Source organism: Mustela erminea, chromosome 5 (genome assembly GCF_009829155.1).
Source record: "Mustela erminea isolate mMusErm1 chromosome 5, mMusErm1.Pri, whole genome shotgun sequence".
Taxonomy (NCBI): domain Eukaryota; kingdom Metazoa; phylum Chordata; class Mammalia; order Carnivora; family Mustelidae; genus Mustela; species Mustela erminea.
Window position 1 is genome coordinate 92,475,517 of NC_045618.1, and position 16,573 is coordinate 92,492,089.

Sequence of the window (16,573 nt, forward strand, 5' to 3'; positions counted from 1 at the left end):
TAAAAACAAAGATAATAGTAATAGGAATTATAAGAAATGCTAAAATTTAAGGACATGGTTGCTATGTATAGGAAATATGCTGATAATTTTAGACAACTTTTTATATTTGGCATTTACATAAATTGATGAGGTAGTTAGTATTATTCCCAATGTACAGATAAAGAAATTGAGACTTAGTGAACTTTGCCAACTTGGTCATATTTACCAAATGGGTCTCTGGCTGAGCAGAATTCAAGGTGTTTTGATTCCAAAGCCCAACCTTCTTGCAGTGCCCCATATATTATTCATACTGCATAATCATTTATTCAGAAATTTGAAAATACCAATTTTGAAAATAAAATGGTTTTATCTTTCAGATTAACGAATAGCAAATTTTTATCAATGTTCTTTTTTAACAATTTCTGTTCTATTTGTATAATGAGAATATGAAATACACATACCTAAATATAATATAATCCCAAGCTGAGAAATGAGAAAATAATCTATCTATATGGATACAGAAATAACATAACACAATAAAAATTTTTTTAAATTGAAATCTGTCAAAATCTATGAGAATTAATTATCTGTAATAATTTTGCTAGTTTTGTTCATGCCATAATCTTCCATATCCATATATATATATATATATATATATATATATGGATATTATATATATATATATAAAATACTTTCCTAACATGTAAAACTTGTATAGTCATGGGTGATAAGAAACTGGCATGCTTATAAACTGATAATGGGAGTATAACTTAACATTTCAGAATAGTGATTTTTCAAAGTTCTTAAGACTATAAAATGTGCCTAAACTTTAAAATTACAATCTCATTATTTTGGCTCTAACCTAGGCAGATAAAAACAAAGGAAAACATGATATGTAAAAAAGAGGGGATTCAGAGTGTTGCTTATAGTATTAGAAAGCATACAAAAAGTAGATGATTGATTAAATGATTATGATACATACACACAAGGCCATTAGTAATGAAATACTATTATCCTTTTGATAACAACACATATCAGATCACCATCAAGAGTGCTCTGAACTTGGAGGAAAGTATTTCATTTTATTTTTTTATTTTTTATAAACATATAACATTTTTATCCATAGGGGTACAGGTCATTGAATCGCCAGGTTTACACACTTCACAGCACTCACCATAGCACATACCCTCCCCAATGTCCATTACCCCACCCCTCTTCTCCCAACCCCCCTCCCCCCAGCAACCCTCAGTTTGTTTTGTGAGATTACGAGTCACTTATGGTTTGTCTCACTCCCAATCCCATCTTGTTTCATTTAATCTTTTCCTACCCACTTAACCCCCCATGTTGCATCTCCACTTCCTCATATCAGGAAGATCATATGATAGTTGTCTTTCTCTGATTGACTTATTCCGCTAAACATTATACCCTCTAGTTCTGTCCACGTCGTCGTGAATAGCAAGGTTTCATTTCTTTTGATGGCTGCATAGTATTCCATCTTTTTATACATTCATCTGGACATTGATGGACATCTAGGTTCTTTACATAGTTTGGCTATTGTGGACATTGCTGCTATAGACATTCGGGTGCATGTGCCCCTTTAGATTACTATGTTTATATCTTTAGGGTAAATACCCAGTAGTGCAATTGCTAGGTCATAGGGTAGTTCTATTTTCAACATTTTGAGGAACCTCCATGCTGTTTTCCAGAGTGGTTGCACCAGCTTGCATTCCCACCAACAGTGTAGGAGGGTTCCCCTTTCTCTGCATCCTCGCCAGCATCTGTCATTTCCTGACTTGTTGATTTTAGCCATTCTGACTGGTGTGAGGTGATATCTCATTGTGGTTTTGATTTGTATTTCCCTGATGCCTAGTGATGTGGAGCACTTTTTCATGTGTCTATTGGCCATCTGGATGTCTTCTTTGCAGAAATGTCTGTTCATGTCCTCTGCCCATTTCTTGATTGGATTATTTGTTCTTTGGGTGTTGAGTTTGCTAAGTTCTTTATAGATTTTGGACACTAGTCCTTTATCTGATATGTGGTTTGCAAATATCTTCTCCCATTCTGTCAGTTGTCTTTTGGTTTTGTTCACTGTTTCCTTTGCTGTGCAAAAGCTTTTGGTCTTGATGAAATCCCAATAGTTCATTTTTGCCCTTGCTTCCCTTACCTTTGGTGATGTTCCTAGGAAGATGTTGCTGTGGCTGAGGTCGAAGAAGTTGCTGCCTGGGTTCTACTCAAGGATTTTGATGGATTCCTTTCTCACATTGAGGTCCTTCATCCATTTTGAGTCTATTTTCGTATGTGGTGTAAGGAAATGGTCCAATTTCATTTTTCTGCATGTGGCTGTCCAATTTTGCCAGCACCATTTATTGAAGAGGCTGTCTTTTTACCATCGGACATTCTTTTCTGCTTTGTCGAAGATTAGTTGACCATAGAGTTGAGGGTCTATTTCTGGGCTCTCTATTCTGTTCCATTGATCTATGTGTCTGTTTTTGTGCCAGTACCATGCTGTCTTGATGACAGCTTTGTAATAGAGCTTGAAGTCCGGAATTGTGATGCCACCAACGTTGGCTTTCTTTTTCAATATCCCTTTGGCTATTCGAGGTCTTTTCTGGTTCCATATAAATTTTAGGATTATTTGTTCCATTTTTTTTTAAATGGATGGTATTTTGATAGGAATTGCATTAAATGTGTAGATTGTTTTAGGTAGCATAGACATTTTCACAATATTTGTTTTTCCAATCCAGGAGCATGGAACATTTTTCCTTTTCTTTGTGTCTTCCTCAATTTCTTTCATGAGTACTTGATAGTTTTCTGAGTATAGATTCTTAGCCTCTTTGGTTAGGTTTATTCCAAGGTATCTTATATTTTGGGGTGCAATTGTAAATGGGATTGACACCTTAATTTCTCTTTCCTCTGCCTTGTTGTTGGTGTAGAGAAATGCAACTGATTTCTGTGCATTGATTTTATATCCTGACACTTTACTGAATTCCTGTACAAGTTCTAGCAGTTTTGGAGTGAAGTCTTTTGGATTTTCCACATATAGTATCATATCATCTGCGAAGAGTGATAGTTTGACTTCTTCTTTGCCGATTTGGATGTCTTTAATTTCCTTTTGTTGTCTGATTGCTGAGGCTAGGACTTCGAGTACTATGTTGAATAGCAGCAGTGATAACAGACATCCCTGTCCTGTTCCTGACCTTAGCAGAAAAGCTTTCAGTTTTTCTCCATTGAGAATGATACTTGTGGTGGGTTTTTCATAGATGGCTTTGATAATATTGAGGTATGTGCCCTCTATCCCTACACTTTGAAGAGTTTTGATCGGGAAGGGATGCTGTACTTTGTCAAATGCTTTTTCAGCATATACTGAGAGTATCATATGGTTCTTGTTCTTTTATTAATGTGTTGTATCACATTGATTGATTTGCGGATGTTGAACCAAACTTGCAGCCCTGGAATAAATCCCACTTGGTCGTGGTGAATAATCCTTTTAATGTACTGTTGAATCCTATTGGCTAGTATTTTGGTGAGAATTTTCGCATCTGTGTTCATCAAGGGTATTGGTTTCTAGTTCTCTTTTTTGATGGGATCCTTGTCTGGTTTTGGAATCACGGTGATGCTGGCCTCATAAAATGAGTTTGGAAGTTTTCTTCCATTTGTATTTTTTGGAACAGTTTCAGGAGAATAGGAATTAGTTCTTCTTTAAGTGTTTCATAGAATTCCCCTGGGAAGCCGTCTGGCTTTTGTTTGTTTGGAGATTTTTGATGACTGTTTCAATCTCCTTAGTGGCTATGGGTCTATTCAGGTTTTCTATTTCTTCCTGGTTCAGTTGTGGTAGTTTATGTGTTTCTAGGAATGCATCCATTTCTTCCAGATTGTCAAATTTGTTGGCATAGAGTTGCTCATAATATGTTCTTATAATTGTCTATATTTCATTGGTTAGTTATTTCATTAGTTGTCATTTCATTAGTTGTGATCTCTCCTCTTTCATTCATGATTTTATTTATTTGGGTCCTTTCTTTTTCTTTTTGATAAGTCTGGCCAGGGGTTTATCAATCTTATTAATTCTTTCAAAGAACCAGCTCCTAGTTTCGTTTATTTGTTCTACTGTTTTTTTTTTTTTTTTGGTTTCTATTTCATTGATTTCGGCTCTGATCTTTATGATTTCCCTTCTTCTGCTGGGTTTAGGATTTCTTTGTTGTTCTTTCTCTAGCTCTTTTAGGTGCAGGGTTAGGTTGTGTACTTGAGACCTTTCTTGGTTCTTGAGAAAGGCTTGTACCGCTATATATTTTCCTCTCAGGATTGCCTTTGTTGTGTCCCACAGATTTTGAACCATTGTGTTTTCATTATCATTTGTTTCCATTAATTTTTTCAATTCTTCTTTCATTTCCTGGTTGGCCCATTCATTCTTTAGAAGGATGCTGTTTAGTCTCCATGTATTTGGATTCTTTCCAAATTTCCTCTTGAGACTGAGTTCTAGCTTCAGAACATTTTGGTCTGAAAATATGCAGAGAATGATCCCAATCTTTTAATACCTGTTGAGACCTGATTTAGGACCCAGGATGTGATCTATTCTGGAGAATGTTCCATGTGCACTAGAGAAGAATGTATATTCTGTTGCTTTGGGATGAAATGTTCTGAATATATCTGTGATGTCCATCTGGTCCAGTGTGTCATTTAAGGACTTTATTTCCTTGTTGATCTTTTGCTTGGATGATCTGTTCATTTCCGTGGGGGAGTGTTAAAGTCCCCTACTATTATTGTGTTATTGTTGATGTGTTTCTTTGATTTTGCTATTAAATGGTTTATATAGTTGGCTTCTCCCACATTAGGGGCATAGATATTTAAAATTGTTAGATCTTCTTGTTGGACAGATCTTTTGAGTATGATATAGTGTCCTTCCTCATCTCCTATTATAGTCTTTGGCTTAAAATCTATTTGATCTGATATAAGGATTGCCACTCCTGCTCTCTTCTGATGTCCATTAGCATGGTAAATTGTTTTCCACCCCCTCACTTTAAATCTGGATGTGTCTTTGGGTTTAAAATGAGTTTCTTGTCAGCAACATATAGATGGGTTTTGTTTTTTTATCCATTCTGATACCCTATGTCTTTTGATTGGGCAATTTAGCCCATTAACATTCAGAGTAACTATTGAGAGATATGAATTTAGTGCCATCATATTGCCTGTAAGGTGACTGTTACTTATATTGTCTCTGTTCCTTTCTGATCTACTACTTTTAGGCTCTCTCTTTGCTTAGAGGACCCCTTTTAATATTTGCTGTACAGCTGGTTTGGTGTTTGCAAATTCTTTCAGTTTTTGTTTGTCCTGAAAGATTTAATCTGTCCTTCTATTTTCAATGATAGCCTAGCTGGATATAGTATTCTTGGCTGCATGTTTTTCCTCGTTTAGTGCTCTGAGTATATCTTGCTAGCTCTTTCTGGCCTGCCAGGTCTCTGTGAATAAGTCTGCTGCCAATCTAATATTTTTACCATTGTATGTTAGAGACTTCTTTTTCTGGGCTGCTTTCAGGATTTTCTCTTTGTCACTAAGACTTGTAAATTTTACTATTGGGTGATGGGGTGTGGACCTATTCTTATTGATTTTGAGGGGGGTTCTCTGCACCTCCTGGATTTTGATGCTTGTTCCCTTTGCCATATTGGGGAAATTCTCTCCAGTAATTCTCTCCAATATACCTTCTGCTCCCCTCTCTCTTTCTTATTCTTCTGGAATCCCAATTATTCTAATGTTGCTTCATCTTATGGTGTCACTTATCTCTCAAATTCTCCCCTCGTGGTCCCTCTTTTGCTCAGTTTCTTTATTCTCTGTCATTTGGTCTTTTATATTGCTAATTCTTTCTTCTGCCTCATTTATCCTAGCAGTGAGAGCCTCCATTTTTTATTGCACCTCATTAATAGCTTTTTTGATTTCAACTTGGTTAGATTTTAGTTCTTTTATTTCTCCAGAAAGGGCTTTTATATCTCCCAAGAGGGTTTCTCTAATATCTTCCATGTCTTTTTCAAGCCTAGCTAGAACCTTGAGAATCATCATTCTGAATTCTAGATCTGACATATTACCAATGTCTGTATTTATTAGGTCCCTAGCCTTTGGTACTGCTCCTTTTTTTTTTTTTTAATGGTGAATTTTTCTGCCTTGTCTTTTTGTCCAGATAAGAGTATATGAAGGAGCAAGTAAAATACTAAAAGGGTGGCAAGGAGCCTAGGAAAATATGCTTTAACCAAATCAGAAGAGATCCCAAATCATGAGGGGGAAGAAAAGGGATAGAAAGAGGTTCATAAAGAAAAAAAAAAAAAAGAAAGAATTTAAAAAAATGAATAAAGAAAACATATAAAAAACAAAAGATAGATATATATACATATACATATATATATATATATATATTAGATAAACTAGTTAAAAAAGTTAAAAAAAGAAGAGGTAAAAATTAAAAAAAATTAGCAGAAGAACAGAGAAAAAAATATATTGAAAAAGAAAAAAAAATTAACTGCAAGTCTAAAGAATCATAGGGAGAAAGCCATGAGTTCCATACTTTGCTTTCTCTTCATCTGGAATTCCACTGCTCTTCTTGGTGTTGAAACTGCACTCCTTGGTAGGTGAACTTGGTCCTGGATGGATTTCTTGTTGATCTTCTGGGGCAGGGGCCTGTTGTAGTGATTCTCAAGTGTCTTTGCCCCAGGCGGAATTGCACCGCCCTTACCAGGGGCCGGGGTGAATAATCCGCTTGGGTTTTCTTTAGGAGCTTTTGTTCCCTGAGCTCTTTCTGTAGAGGACGGGAATGAAAATGGCGCCCTCGGTCTCAGCCCAGAGGAGCCGAGAGCTTGGGGCCCCACTCCTCAGTGCGCCCTCATAGAACAGCACCCATTTACTCCCATCTCCTTGGCTTCCGGCTGTGCTCCAAGCTCACTAAGCCTGTGACCTGTTCAAGGTAACCCCAAGCTGTGAGCTCACTCCTCAGCTCTGTGTCTATAGCCGTCTTCCCTGTTCTAATACCTGCAAGCTCTGTGACACTCAGACACCCCCAATCCTTCTGTGGCCCTGGGGTTTCTGAGGCTACACTGATCCCGCGTGGGCTTCACCCCGGTTTAGCCTCTGGAGCAATGGTCCTCAGCGGTACAGACTTTTAAAAGTCCTGATTTTGTGCTCTGTTTTCTGCCGCTTGCCGGGAGCTGGACCCTCCCCCTGTGGTCTATCTTCTCGTCTTTCTGGATTCACTTCTCCACCAGCCCTACCTTTCAGAAAGTGGTTGATTTTCTGTTTCTACAATTGCTGTTCTTCTTCTCTTCAATCTCCCCTTGGATTTGTGGGTGTTTGCAATCTTTATATAAGCTATCTAGCTGATCTCCTGCTACCTGAAGTAGTCTCAGCCTGCTACTTCTCCGCCATCTTACTCCTCCAAGTACTTTATTTTTTAATGTGAGAAAACCAAAGAGATAGTAATGTCTATTCCAATTGCTAAAATAATGTCACTAAATTGTGTGTATGTTTTATTTAGAGCCTGTTTACTCAGTGACATGAAAACATGTTTATAATATAAAGATTAACTTAAAAACTTGTAAGATAAAAAGAAACACTTTCCTGAATTTTTTAGCAGAAATAACATTCTACTTCTAAATTAAAAATAAATTATCTTTTTGTATTATATACAAAATAATTGGGGGTACATCATTATTTATTGTAGACTATAATTTAAACCCAAACTTATAGTACTCAGTTTATTTTAAATGGTGTGCTACAATTTTCATAACTTTTGTTTGCTTTTATTTTCATCTTACAAAGTATACTTAAAAATAGCATTTATATTTAATAACAAAATAGTCACATTCTTCTTCTTTTTAATTGATTTATTTTTACAGTTTTAATTTGAAGCCTGCAGATTCCCTCAATAGATGTGAAAGTGCCCATTCCACAGGTAATTTAATTTTTCAAAATTACATATGATAACTGCTTACTAATGGTGCCATCTCTTCATAACATACATTATTCTTTGATACAGTAGAAAGTACCTCAGTTTTACTTGGTCGTGGTGAATAATCCTTTTAATGTACTGTTGAATCCTTTTGGCTAGTATTTTGTTGAGTATTTTCGCATCTGTGTTCATCAAGGATATTGGTCTATAGCTCTCTTTTTTGATGGGATCCTTGTCTGGTTTTGGGATCAAGGTGATGCTGGCCTCATAAAATGAGTTTGGAAGTTTTCCTTCCATTTCTATTTTTTGGAACAGTTTCAGGAGAATAGGAATTAGTTCTTCTTTAAATGTTTGGTAGAATTCCCCCGGGAAGCCGTCTGGCCCTGGGCTTTTGTTTGTTTGGAGATTTTTGATGACTGTTTCAATCTCCTTACTGGTTATGGGTCTGTTCAGGCTTTCTATTTCTTCCTGGTTCAGTTGTGGTAGTTTATGTGTTTCTAGGAATGCATCCATTTCTTCCAGATTGTCAAATTTATTGGCGAAGAGTTGCTCATAGTATGTTCTTATAATAGTTTGTATTTCTTTGATGTTAGTTGTGATCTCTCCTCTTTCATTCATGTTTTTATTTATTTGGGTCCTTTCTCTTTTCTTTTTGATAAGTCTGGCCAGGGGTTTATCAATTTTATTAATTCTTTCAAAGAACCAGCTCTGAGTTTCGTTGATTTGTTCTATTGTTTTTTTGGTTTCTATTTCATTGATTTCTGCTCTGATCTTTATGATTTCTCTTCTCCTGCTGGGCTTAGGGTTTCTTTCTTGTTCTTTCTCCAGCTCCTTTAGGTGTAGGGTTAGGCTGTGTACCTGAGATCTTTCTTGTTTCTTGAGAAAGGCTTGTACCGCTATATATTTTCCTCTCAGGACTGCCTTTGTTGTGTCCCAAAGATTTTGAACCATTGTATTTTCATTATCATTTGTTTCCATTATTTTTTTCAATTCTTCTTTAATTTCCCGGTTGACCCATTCATTCTTTAGAAGGATGCTGTTTAGTCTCCATGTATTTGGGTTCTTTCCAAACTTCCTTTTGTGGTTGAGTTCTAGCTTTAGAGCATTGTGGTCTGAAAATATGCAGGGAATGATCCCAATCATTAGATACCGGTTGAGTCCTGATTTAGGACCGAGGATGTGATCTATTCTGGACATCCGCAAATCAGTCAATATGATACAACACATCAATAAAAGAAAGAACAAGAACCATATGATACTCTCAATAGCTGCTGAAAAAGCATTTGACAAAGTACAGCATCCCTTCCTGATCAAAACTCTTCAAAGGGTAGGGATAGAGGGCACATACCTCAATATCATCTAAGCCATCTATGAAAAACCCACCGCAAATATCATTCTCAATGGAGAAAAACTGAAAGCTTTTCCGCTAAGGTCAGGAACACGGCAGGGATGTCCATTATCACCACTGCTATTCAACATAGTACTAGAGGTCCTAGCCTCAGCAATCAGACAACAAAAGGAAATTAAAGGCATCCAAATCGGCAAAGAGAAAGTCAAATTATCACTCTTCGCAGATGATATGATACTATATGTGGAAAATCCAAAAGACTCCACTCCAAAACTGCTAGAACTTATACAGGAATTCAGTAAAGTGTCAGGATATAAAATCAATGCACAGAAATCAGTTGCATTTCTCTACACCAACAGCAAGACAGAAGAAAGAGAAATTAAGGAGTCAATCCCATTTACAATTGCACCCAAAACCACAAGATACCTAGGAATAAACCTAACCAAAGAGGCACAGAATCTATACTCAGAAAACTATAAAGTACTCATGAAAGAAATTGAGGAAGACACAAAGAAATGGAAAAATGTTCCATGCTCCTGGATTGGAAGAATAAATATTGTGAAAATGTCTATGCTACCTAAAGCAATCTACACATTTAATGCAATTCCTATCAAAGTACCATCCATCATTTTCAAAGAAATGGAACAGATAATTCTAAAATTTATATGGAACCAGAAAAGACCTCGAATAGCCAAAGGGATATTGAAAAAGAAAGCCAACGTTGGTGGCATCACAATTCCAGACTTCAAGCTCTATTACAAAGCTGTCATCATGAAGACAGCATGGTACTGGCACAAAAACAGACACATAGATCAATGGAACAGAATAGAGAGCCCAGAAATAGACCCTCAACTCTACAGTCAACTAATCTTCGACAAAGCAGAAAAGAATGTCCAATGGAAAAAAGACAGCCTCTTCAATAAATGGTGCTGGCAAAATTGGACAGCCACATGCAGAAAAATGAAATTGGACCATTTCCTTACACCACACACAAAAATAGACTCAAAATGGATGAAGGACCTCAATGTGCGAAAGGAATCCATCAAAATCCTTGAGGAGAACACAGGCAGCAACCTTTTCGACCTCAGCCGCAGCAACATCTTCCTAGAAACAACGCCAAAGGCAAGGGAAGCAAGGGCAAAAATGAACTATTGGGATTTCATCAAGACCAAAATCTTTTGCACAGCAAAGGAAACAGTGAACAAAATCAAAAGACAACTGACAGAAAGAGAGAAGATATTTGTAAACCACATATCAGATAAAGGACTAGTGTCCAAAATCTATAAAGAACTTAGCAAACTCAATACCCAAAGAACAAATAATCCAATCAAGAAATGGGCAGAGGACATGAACAGACATTTCTGCAAAGAAGACATCCAGATGGCCAACAGACACATGAAAAAGTGCTCCATATCACTCGGCATCAGGGAAATACAAATCAAAACCACAATGAGATATCACCTCACACCAGTCAGAATGGCTAAAATCAACAAGTCAGGAAATGACAGATGCTGGCGAGGATGCAGAGAAAGGGGAACCCTCCTACACTGTTGGTGGGAATGCAAGCTGGTGCAACCACTCTGGAAAACAGCATGGAGGTTCCTCAAAATGTTGAAAATAGAACTGCCCTATGACCTAGCAATTGCACTATTGGGTATTTACCCTAAAGATACAAATGTAGTGATCTAAAGGGGCACATGCACCCGAATGTTTATAGCAGCAATGTCCACAATAGCCAAACTATGGAAAGAACCTAGATGTCCATCAACAGATGAATGGATCAAGAAGATGTGGTATAGATACACAATGGAATACTATGCAGCCATCAAAAGAAATGAAATCTTGCCATTTGCGACAACATGGATGGAACTAGAGCGTATCATGCTTAGCGAAATAAGTCAATCGGAGAAAGACAACTATCATATGATCTCCCTGATATGAGGAAGTGGTGATGCAACATGGGGGCCTAAGTGGGTAGGAGAAGAATAAATTAAACAAGATGGGATTGGGAGGGAGACAAACCATAAGTGACTCTTAATCTCACAAAACAAACTGAGGGTTGCTGGGGGGAGGGGGTTTGGGAGAAGGGGGTGGGATTATGGACATTGGGGAGGGTATGTGCTTTGGTGAGTGCTGTGAAGTGTGTAAACCTGGTGATTCACAGACCTCTACCTCTGGGGATAAAAATATATGTTTATAAAAAATCAAAAATTAAAAAAAAAAAGAAAGTACCTCAGTTTTAGAAATTTTCTTAAAACTATGAGATTTTTCACTTTCATGTAGAATTTCATTTTTCAAAATTTCAGTAGTTTCTTTTATTAATCTGTGGAGTTTTTTAGTGGAGTTTTTCATTATTCATTCAAAAAACAACTTACCACCAGTAAAGTCACCAATACCTTCATGTTTGCTTTATCCTCACCCTTTTCATTTATAGCATGTCCTTTAATAACCTATTTTAAAGAGAGTGAATTATTAGTAAATATTCTTCTGAAAAATTTCAAGTGAAAAAGTACAGAAAAAGCATTGCTTTAATTCGACATGCTTGTCATAGAACATTTAAGTGTTCTGATTCAATTATTACTACAAAGATATATCTACTGTTGTACAGATCTCCAGAATTTCATTTTGCGTAACTGAAACCTTATATCCATTTACAATAAGTCCTCATTTTCCTCTTTTATTTAGCCCATGACAACCATCATTCTACTCTCTGCCTGTATGACTTTGGCTATTTTGCATACCTCATATAAGTGGAATCATGCAGTATTTTTTCTATTGTGACCGCTTATTTCACTTAGAATAATATACTTCGGCTTCATCCATGCTGTTGCAATAGCAGGATTTCTTTCAGTGGGTAAATAAATGTTCATTATGTGTATATCTCATATTTCCTTAATTCATTCATCCATCAGTGGATACTTGGGTATTGTGAATAATGCTACAGTGAATATAGAGGTGCAGATATCTCTTCATGATCCTAATTTTAATTCTTTTGCATGTTTATGTAGAAGTGATTGCTGGATCATATACTAATTGTAATTTAAATTTTGGGGAGGAACCTCCATACTGCTTTTTGCAGTTCCTTTACCATTTTACATTTCCACTAGGTATAAGAGTTCTAATTTCTCCACATTCTTACTAACACATCATTTTTTTTTAATAATAAAGGCATCTTAATAGGTATGAGGTAATGTCTCATTGTGGTATTGATTTTCATTTCTCTGATAACTAGTAATATGGAGCACCTTTTCATATACTTGTTGGTCATTTATATGTCTTCTTAGGAGAAATTTCTATTCAAGTCCCTTGCCCATTTTTAAATCATATATTATTTTTATATTGTGTTGTAGGAGTCCCTTTATATTTTGGATATCAACCCCTTATCAGATATAAGGTTTGCAATATTTTTCTCCATTTTGCAGATTGCCTTTTTATTTGTTAATTATTCCCTTTGCTATGCAAAAGGTTTTCAGAGTTATATATGTCTATTATTTATATATTATGTCTATTTTTTTTTTTTTGTGAACGAATCTGGATGCATCATACTTCTTGATTTCATAGTATGTTACAAAGCTACCATGATCTAAACATTATGGTACTGATATAAATATAGTCATATAAACCAATGAGACAAAATGGAGAGCCTGGAAATAAACCCTCACATATATGGTCAAAAATCTTTCAGGGACACCTGAGTGGCTCAGTTGGTTAAGTGGCTGCCTTTGGCTCAGGTCATGATCCCAGGGTCCTAGGATCAAGTCCCACATCAGGTTTCTTGCTCAGAGGGAGCTTGCTTCTCCCTCTGCTTCTCTGCCTGCTGCTCTCCCTGCTTGTGTTTTCTCTCTCTCACAAATAAAGTCTTTAAAGGAAAAAAATCTTTTATATGGCTGCCAAAGCTACACAACAGGGAAGTCTAGTTTCTTCAACAAATGCTGTTGGGACAACTGGATATCCATATGCAAAAGAATTAAAGTGGACTCTTACCTTCAACTCATCTTACACTATACACAAAAATCAACTCAAAATAAATTAAAGGCTTAAATATAACACCTCAAACTGTAAAACTCCTAAATTAAAACATAAGGGTAAAGCTTCTAGACTTTGGTCTTGGCAATGATTAGCTGGTACAACTTAACAGTATACTGCAATTTTTTCCTCAAAGTCACATCTAGAAAATGAATTTCACTTAAACAAAAATCTAATCTAAGTTAAGCATCTAGTGAAAATTGATAATTTTGTAGCTGACTCCCTGTATTGAAACTTTAAGGTTCTATGAAAATGTCTGTTTCCCTCTTTTTTTCTTCTGTCACTGAACATACATACATGTATATGTGTGTACACAACTTCCATATATATGGAATATCAATATATTTATCACATTCTCTGTTTCTGTTTCTCTTTTTGTCCCTCTCTCCCTCTCTTTCGCTCTCTCCACCTTGTAGAAGAGAAGTGGTATGGAATTAAGGACCAAAATTATAGTTTATTAGTTCATCATGCATTAACATGAACTTGGAAAATTCAAATGACCTTTGGATTTGCCAAATTTAGAAGATTTTGGAAAAAATTCTAAATATATTTGGGTCTCTTCTCTATCTAACAAGGAGGTGTATTCTTGATGACAAATTTAACTTTATAAATAGCTCCTTCTATCATTATAAATTTGTTTCTTATTTTAGTGTAAATTATTCCTAAATCTTCTAAATATATGGTGATATATATGGTGATATATGTTTGTTTGTGATAATAGAACTTATCTCTGATTTTATTTTATCCAATATAGTTTACAGAATATATAAAATTAGAAAAAATTAGGAAAGATTAAAAATTACAATTTATTAAATCATTAAATAAGACACAGATTTGAAGTAATACATATTTTCCTTGTGTTCATGAGATAAATAGATAAATTTAATCACTGGCAGATAATGTCCTGGATTCCACCTTTGAATAATTTTTCTTACAACTTTTTTTTTTTTAATTTTTAATTTTTTATAAACATATATTTTTATCCCCAGGGGTACAGGTCTGTGAATCACCAGGTTTACACACTTCACAGCACTTTTAGTGCCTATTCAATTAGTATTAATTTTATTATTATTTGAGATGTTTGTGTTTATAGAATATATTATCCCCTATTAGTAACAATATATCCCATATAAATTGTTATTAGTGAGCCTAATTAATCAGATTCAACAAAAAGAAAGTAAATCATTTTGAAGTTCAGAATTTAAGATATTGGGAGGTATCAGATAAAGGTTTTTTTTTTTTTAATGCAGATGGTCTTTTCATAAAATAATGCTTAATTCCAGCTTTTCATTATATAATTTTTCATCAGCCTTATAAGAGACTTATACAAGACTAGATGACATAAATTCTTTTTAATAGATTTCTTATTAACTTTACAGAATATAACAGTTCTAACTCCAAAGTTTAATTTACTAATTAACGATAGGAAGCAGGATCCCAAGGTTTATAGTACTTTGCTAAGTACTAGGAAGCCAGAATTTTTTAAAAGTAGAAAGATGGAAAAATAAAAAGCAAATCATCATTTGCTCTTATGAAAGCAATGATTGAGTATAGTAATGAGAAAATGACAAATTAAAGGAATGTTTTCTAAAGATAATCCTTAACAGGAAGCTACTACTATGACTATGTGCTATCTCATTAACAATGATGAAACCAAATGATATAAAGAGAGATTATATTTTAGAAAGGTATGTATAACACACAACATCTACAAATATACTACCATATTTAGAATATTTGTATATAAGTTTACAGTTGAGTTCTACAACAATGATTACGGAATTTCACATATAGCATCTTTTATTTAAATATTCATGAATCTTCATATCTTCAACATTTTGTGAGGAGGGACTATTGTCACCTTTGGTGAGATGCTTGTTAAGGTCTTTATAAATACTGTTTGTGTTTTCATTTGTACGTGTTTTAAGCTAAAATATTAATTTTGAAAAGTTAAATATCAACAATAATTTGAAATATTTTACCTTTTAAATTATACAAGATTCTGGATATCTTTACTTGAATATGTTGTTAAATAGCCTTAGTTTCTATATACACAGACACACACATATATATTCTCTCTCTTTCCCTTAGCAATGTTAGGAGCCATAATCAACTAATTGTTTTTGTTATTTTAAACATTAGTAGGGTGCTTCATTACTGTCATAGATTATTCACTTTAATGTTTGTATTTAGGTAGTTATTATAAAAATATTACATATTTTGAAACTACCACCTTAAATATAAAAGCTATCAAATTACTCAGTAGTAAATGGATCTAAAAACATCAAACCAAAAACAACATCCTATTTCAGAGGGAGCCATTGAGAAACATCTGTCTCTCCTAAATATAATTAAGTAATCAACTAAAAGGGGCCATGTGTTACTGAGTAACTCGTCTTGAGTATATTTGCATTAATTCTCTAATCACTTGTAAAATACTAGTTTCAATGAAGTGTGACATGGCATATATTATGAGAACAAAATTATTCTTAAGTTTCAAAAAATGATTAATTTCTATATGAATGTCTTACAGATGCATTTTTTAAAAAGATTTTATTTATTTATTTGACAGACAGAGATCACAAGTAGGCAGACAGGCAGGCATAGAGAGAGGAACAGAAGCTCGATCCCAGGACCCTGGGATCATGACCTGAGCTGAAGGCAGAGGCTTTAACCCTCTGAGCCACCCAGGTGCCCCCAGATGCATTTATTTAAAAGAGGTTGCAAATTCATGAAAATACTGCACTGCTGGGAATGGCCAGCGATCCCTGTACTGGTAGATGAAAGATTACTCCAAAATTTGCTGTGAAAGAGAGAAGGCAAGGAGGTCCATGCTCAGAGAAGAAGACCCTTTGGTCTTCTTTGCTCCCACTTTTACTGGTCCTTCAGGAACATCACAAATCCTTATCACTGTTTCTCAAGCACAAGATGTCTGACAAGGGGTCTTAGTGGAACTAGGAGGATCTGTTTATGGGAATATGCTAATCTGTGTGTTCTATGAGTTCTGCTAAAAATAGCCTAAGCCACAATGCATACAGCTCTTAGATCCAGAGTGGCTATTTGGGCCAAGAAAGCTTGGGGAGGGCAACTTCCCATGGCATTCCTCTGGCAGAGTGGTCAGCAGGCCCCAGCATTCCAAAGGCCTATGCCCTTCGCCAGAACCTTCCATAGCCTCCAGTGACTTCTGTGGTACATTTTAGCAAGCCATGTATTATGGATAGTTTCATGCCTTACATCAGCCCCAACACTGCACTGCAGTGCCACATACCTTATGAGTTCCCTATGCTTATAAGAAT